Below are 6,247 nucleotides of genomic sequence, written 5' to 3'. Positions count from 1 at the left end.
TACCTCCTTTAAGGAAATTTCTCTCCAGGTCACTACTCTTCGCTCGCAAGTTTCTGTGCTCCAGCAACAAATTGAGGATTTGGAAAACCGCAACAGACGGAATAATCCATGCACTTATGGACTAGCAGAGGGAACTGAAGGATCCGACTCTATTGCATTCTTCAAATCATTCTTACCAAAGATTCTTCATATGTCGGAAGGAACGTCTCTTAATATTCAATGAGTGCACAGGCTTGGTCGTCTATCCTCTCAAGCATCTTCATCACAAAGGCCTAGAGGAGTCATTTTGCATTTTTTGGAGTACACAGACTTACTGAAGGTGCTGGCAGCAGTGAAATTCTCTCCAAAGGTCACATGGTCAGGGTAATCTCTGTTTTTTGCTCAGGATAATGCCAAAGCTACTGCTACTCAATGTAAGGCATTTCTAAAAATGAGAGCAGATCTTTGGTCCATGGGAGCCAGATATGGGCTTTTTCATCCCTCTTTATTCAAAGTTACCTACAATAACAAGACAACAACATATGAAGATCCAATCCGCTTGCAAAGTTTCATAATCTCATGCACAGTTTACACCATGGACTCTTCTAGCCCTTCTTCCTCGTTTCATGCATGAACTTGGGCCATTAGTATTGTTTAACATGTTGTTTGAGTGTTTTACCCTCTGTTCTTCAATTGTTTGATGGTTTGCCCTTATGTTGCATTATCCTTTGTTTGCTATGCTCACAGTTTTTGATTTTACATAAATGTTGTTTGTTATCCCTAATTTTGCTTTAATTTTAGTCACTGTTCGTCCTAGTTCATTTTCCTAACCTGTTTGCATTTACTTTGACACTAAATTAGTATGTGGCGTAGAGACATTTCTGTTCCAATAAGAAGGGTGCACTTGTAAATGTAAATGTATTTGAGCTTATATAGCGCACAGCTACCCGCAGTGGGTTTCCCGGCGCTTGCTTAGGGAACCCGTCCTGGTATTCCCCTGTGAGATACCCCAGCAGGGTATCCACCAGGTGAAAGCCAGGCATCCCGCCGCGAAGGGCGGTTGTGGAGATTAAGCAAGCTATTGCCCAGAGTCGTAGAGTGTGAACCCGTGAGTCGAGAAGGCACCGGAGCGAGAATTATCGAGTCCGTGGAATTTTTTAGCCCAAGACCCGCCGAGGCGGGGAATTGAACCCTGGTCCAGGGCCGATCTCAGTTTCCGGGTCTGCCGCCTCTAACCCCTGAGCCACACTTCTCACATGAACTAAACAGTTTCAATCTTTATTCAAATATTCATTTCTTCAAATCAGTTGATTTTTCAAAGATGATTTTATTTAAATTTACTTTCATGAATTTTCATTCTTTGTATTTCACATTTTCACATTTTCTCCATGGAAATATATTTGCTTCAACATCACATTGACCTCAACCCAATGCAATGCATTTTGGGTCATATGTGTGACCCTTCCTCAGGGGTCTTGCTGAAGTCGCAGCCGGCTCCTAACCTCCTCCTCCTCCACCTTTTCCATTTCCATGAAAAACAAAGCAGGGACACTTTTAGCAAATTATGTAAAAGCTAAACAAAACAAAGTGAATATTGATGCTATTTTTGATGATGATTTTATTTTGAAGTTTAAGGATTCGGAAATCTTAAATGAGTTTGCTTTGTTTTATAAAAAAACTCTATTCATCTGAAACAAACTCTACAGACCACTCAATCTCACAGTTCTTTTCACTTATTCACCGACCCCAACAATCTATTGCTGATTTCTCTCTTTTGGAAATTCCGATAACGCAACCAGAACTCTTAATCGCACTTCAGCATCTGGAAAAAGATAAAGCTCCTGGACCAGATGGATTTACTGCTGAGTTTTTTCTTCATTTTTCTAATTTATTAATACCAAAATTACACCTCTTACTTGAGTCTTTTCAATCCTTGGGAAAATCAAGCAGTACCTTTTCCGATGCCCATATATGTGTAATTCCCAGGAAAGGAAAAGACTCGAAATACTGCAAGAATTTTAGACCCATTTCCCTTGTTAACATTGACTATAAGATGTTCTCCAAGTCATTAGCCCTTCGCTTGGATTCCTATCTGCCTAGGATATTAGGTAAGGAACAGTCTGGCTTTGTGAAAGGTCGGGTTATACAAGATAACACTAGACTTTTCTTTAATATCCTATCCAAGGCTTCGCATTTAAAACATCCCTTAGCGGCAATTGCACTGGATGCTGAAAAAGCATTTGATAGGACAGAATGGCGTTATTTATTTTACACCCTTAAATGGTTTGGATTTGGCCCCAATTTCATCTCCTTAATTTCTCTATTATACTCTGGCCGCGTGCCGCTGTCTGTGCTAATGGGTTGGTATCCTCCTTCTTTGACCGTGGCAGAGGAGTACGTCAAGGATGTCCCTTATCCCCTTTTCTTTTTAATTTGGCCCTTGAACTCTTCCTTTCCAGAATTCGTCAAAATGTACACATACAAGATATTCAAACCCCTACAACAAATTTCAAAATTGCAGCATATGCTGATGACATTTTACTTTTTTTTCCCAATCCCTCTGATTCGATTCCAGCCTTTTTGGATGAAGTTCACTCATTTTCATTAGTATCAGGATATAAATTGAATAGTGACAAATGTGAAATACTGCCCTTAATTAAATATACGTTGAAGACCAATTTTACCTCAACTAATTTTACATGGAAATCGTCCTCCATCAAATATCTAGGCTTAAATTTTACACCGACAATAAAAGACACAGTTATATTATGCTTAAATAATTGTATCTAAAAGCTCACGGAACTTACTAATAAATGGCATCCTCTTTATTCATCTTGGTGGGGCCGTCGAAATACTATTAAGATGATGCTTTCCCCTATAGTTTTATATACCATCTCTAACATTCATGTCTCCATATCTACTACATTTTTTAAATCTATTAATGCAGTGGTTCCTTCTTATGGAACAAGAAGAGATCACGTATGTCCCTTTCAAAGCTCTCAGTCCTAAAGATGAAGGTAGAATCAATTTCCTGAACTTTATTGATTACCATAAAGCCTTTCCTCTGCGACAGGCTTCATACTGGCTGCTTGACTCTGTGGAGGATTGTCCTCTTTGGACTTCAGTGGAACTTTTGTTTCTCTCTCCCTTCTCCTTTCAAGAATACCTCTCTTTTTCTCGTAAACCTCAAAAAATTTCTACTCCATTATTTAAGTTTACTTCCAAATTATTAAATCCTGTTTTTCCTCTGCATTATGATATTGCAGAGTCCTTTATGGATTCCCGCATCTGGAATAATAAAATGTTAATACCTAATAAACCTTTTTACTGGAGCTCATGGAAACAATATGGTATAGTTTGGATACATCAGTTGTTCTCAAATACAGAATTGCTTCCATTTTCTGCGCTTCAACAGTTATATGCTCTATCAACTCTTTCTTTCCCAAATTTCAGCTTGTTCGTAAAGCTATTCTTGACGTTTATACATCGTTATTCAATTCCACCACTCATATACATAAAGATCTCTCCGATCTCTTACATACTCGACCTAAGGCTTCTAAATTATACTCCTTTTTGCAAAGCACCAGCACATGCGACAGAAAACGAGTATTGAAATGGCTTGGGAAAAAGATTTCAACATAGAATGGTCTCTTAGTTTGTGGAATAAGATTTGGACCAAGATGCGTAAGATCAGCCAGTTTAACGCAAACATTGTTTTATGTGTATAACAGACTCTTGTTTTCTCCACAACTTTTACACAAAAGATTCCCTAATACTCCGGATATTTGCTGGACATGCTCCTCTGCAAATGCAGATCTCTTTCACCTTTTATTCTCTTGCACTCCAGTTTATAACTTTTGGAAACAAGACTGGCGTCAACTTAACTTAATTTTTAGCACACATATCCCGTTTTCCACGACACATATTTTCTTAGGCAGCCTTTCTTCAGTTTGGAATAACAATGCAACTAATTTTAAAATAATTGATTTATTAATTGCTGTTGCCTTTCAACAAATAATAAGGAATTGGAAGAACTTTGCAAAAATCTCGTACAAAGCATGGTGGTACAATGTTTGCCATAATCATAGACTGGATACTTTTTCCAATTTACCTTCACCCATTGCTCTTAAAAGACTTCAATTGTGGTTACCAGTTACGACATTTTTTGACACCCGTGCCAGAAATTACTCTTTGCTGAAACCCTCGCAACAAGAAGTACTCAAACCTCCATGATTCTCTAACTTCCTCCTTTTTCTTTTATGCCTTATTTATTATATTTTTCTTTTCTTATCTCATGTGGATATTATTATACCTTGTTTCATTCAAATATGTATGCTGAAATACCATTGTTTTGTAATACTTGCTGCTCACTGTTACATGCTTAATTGCTTTTATTGTTCAATGGCACACCTATAAGTTTAAATAAAATCTTTTTGAACCTTAAAAAGGGTCTATGTTGGTGGTGTTTTTGAGTCTGTATTTGCTCTTACTGCTACTCAGCTATTATTGTCCTTTTTGGGCACTGAGGCACAAATCATATACACACACCAGCATCAAATTGTTTGCATTTTACTCTTTAATTGTTGCATTTCGTTGGTATTGGTCACTAAATAATAGTGCCTAAAAGGAATGGATGCAGGTGATGAGAGTTCAGCAGCTGGAGAGCCAGTTCTGGTTCCATTCTTCCTGGGAGCCATGTGATTAGCTGTGCGGTATTGGCATATTTATGTCTATCTATAGGTAGCAGAGGGCTAAGTAAAAGCTTCAAAATGCAATATGGCTGATGCTCTACCCCTGTGAAGGAAAGGAAAGAAGAATGTGTTACTGGACTATCCTTGAACCCAACTCCTAAGTGTCAAATAGAGAATTATTTATTTTATTTTTACTTTAAAGTTACTTTAAAGTTATTATATTATATAAGTTATTATATAGCGCTGGCTAGACCCAGAGGTATCAGAGTGCTTTACAGAAGCAAGAGCAAGGCACATATCCACGGAGCAATGGATACAAACAAAATACAATAAGGGACCTGAGACATCCAAAAATGAATCCGGATCAAGGCAAAATAATCTGAGGATCAAAGGTTACATACAATTAAAAATAGGGGAGTGAGACAGAGGGATACACACTTAAATATACAAAGAAACATTTGTAGTTACAGAAATGAGGTCAAAACAAATTAACAAAGTTAGGGGATTAAAATGCATGCTCGGCTGGAGCCAACAATAACAGAACACTGTACAGAAATTTACAGAAATGTGGTTAAATAGAAAATAACTGAGGGACCATGAAGAGCAAGGCTAGTGGAAACAATAAGGAGAGCAAAAGGAGGATCAAGGCCAGCAGGTCAGCAGAGGGATGATCTGAAACTTCTGTCCCCCAGACAGGACACAGAGTGCAATAAACCATAACAAGAATATCATTATGCTTATGTAGTGGGAAACAGTATTGAACAGCTATGTTAGCCTAACTCTTTATAGTGCACAGTGACTCCTTTCCATAGTGGTTCAGAGAATTGTGTAAAGGGAAGCAAGTTAAGGGATGATCGCCATACAAGCACAGTTGAATCCTTTTTTAAAATATTTTTTATTTTTCATTTTAGCTGGTACAATACATTAAATCCGTAAATTCTTAAAGGAAAAAACAAACATTTCAATCATAGGATATCATAGTGATATAGCTTGCAAATCGTAGAAAAGCAAAATATACAGTTCTCGGCTAGTCGAGCTTAACATGGTGATATAGAATATGGATAGAAGATAGGAAATAGAGGGCAGAAGATGAGAGATAGGTACCTTGAGCTTTGGGATAAAGAATTCATACCTAAATAAAAAAACTAAAAAAAATGTTTTACCTTTCAAGGGGTTTGTCTCTACAAAGCAAATGGAGCCCAGACACAGAGCCTCCATTCCCTCATCTTTTCCCCCCTGTTTTTATAGAGAGCGGCTTCGATATTATGGATGCCTAGTGTTGTAATGTGCTTATTGCCATTTCTGTCTCTCCACTGTGGTTCTCTCTCTGCCTGCTCAGCCTGCGATGATGTCACGTGGAATGTTGGGGTTGCTTTGTATGTGAGAGATTCAGTTGGTGTGATGGGCTGAGCAGAGTGGACCTTGCTCCTGGTGGGGCATTACCAGAGACTACCTGATTTATTATAGATCTTCTTGTAACTGTATACCTGTTGATTACTACGTGAATAAATCTACTTATACCTTCTACGAGAGATGTCTACTCTATCACTTCGTTTTAACACTGGCGACGATTGAAA

General features: G+C 38.0%; 1 protein-coding gene across 1 annotated transcript in view; it reads right to left on the bottom strand.

The window, feature by feature from the left end:
* Positions 1-4,271: 4,271 nt before the first annotated feature.
* LOC147709496 (clusterin-like) overlaps positions 4,272-6,247 on the bottom strand; it is a 395,044-nt gene continuing 393,068 nt past the window's right edge. The window contains exon 9 of the mRNA XM_086925501.1: positions 4,272-4,773. The gene's annotated coding sequence lies outside the window, so the exon portion shown is untranslated. The remainder of the gene's footprint in view (positions 4,774-6,247) is intronic.

This window comes from Lissotriton vulgaris, chromosome 6 (assembly GCF_964263255.1).
Source record: "Lissotriton vulgaris chromosome 6, aLisVul1.2, whole genome shotgun sequence".
Lineage (NCBI taxonomy): Eukaryota > Metazoa > Chordata > Amphibia > Caudata > Salamandridae > Lissotriton > Lissotriton vulgaris.
Note: the sequence above shows the minus strand (reverse complement) of the source record. Positions and strands in the feature narration are given on the sequence as shown.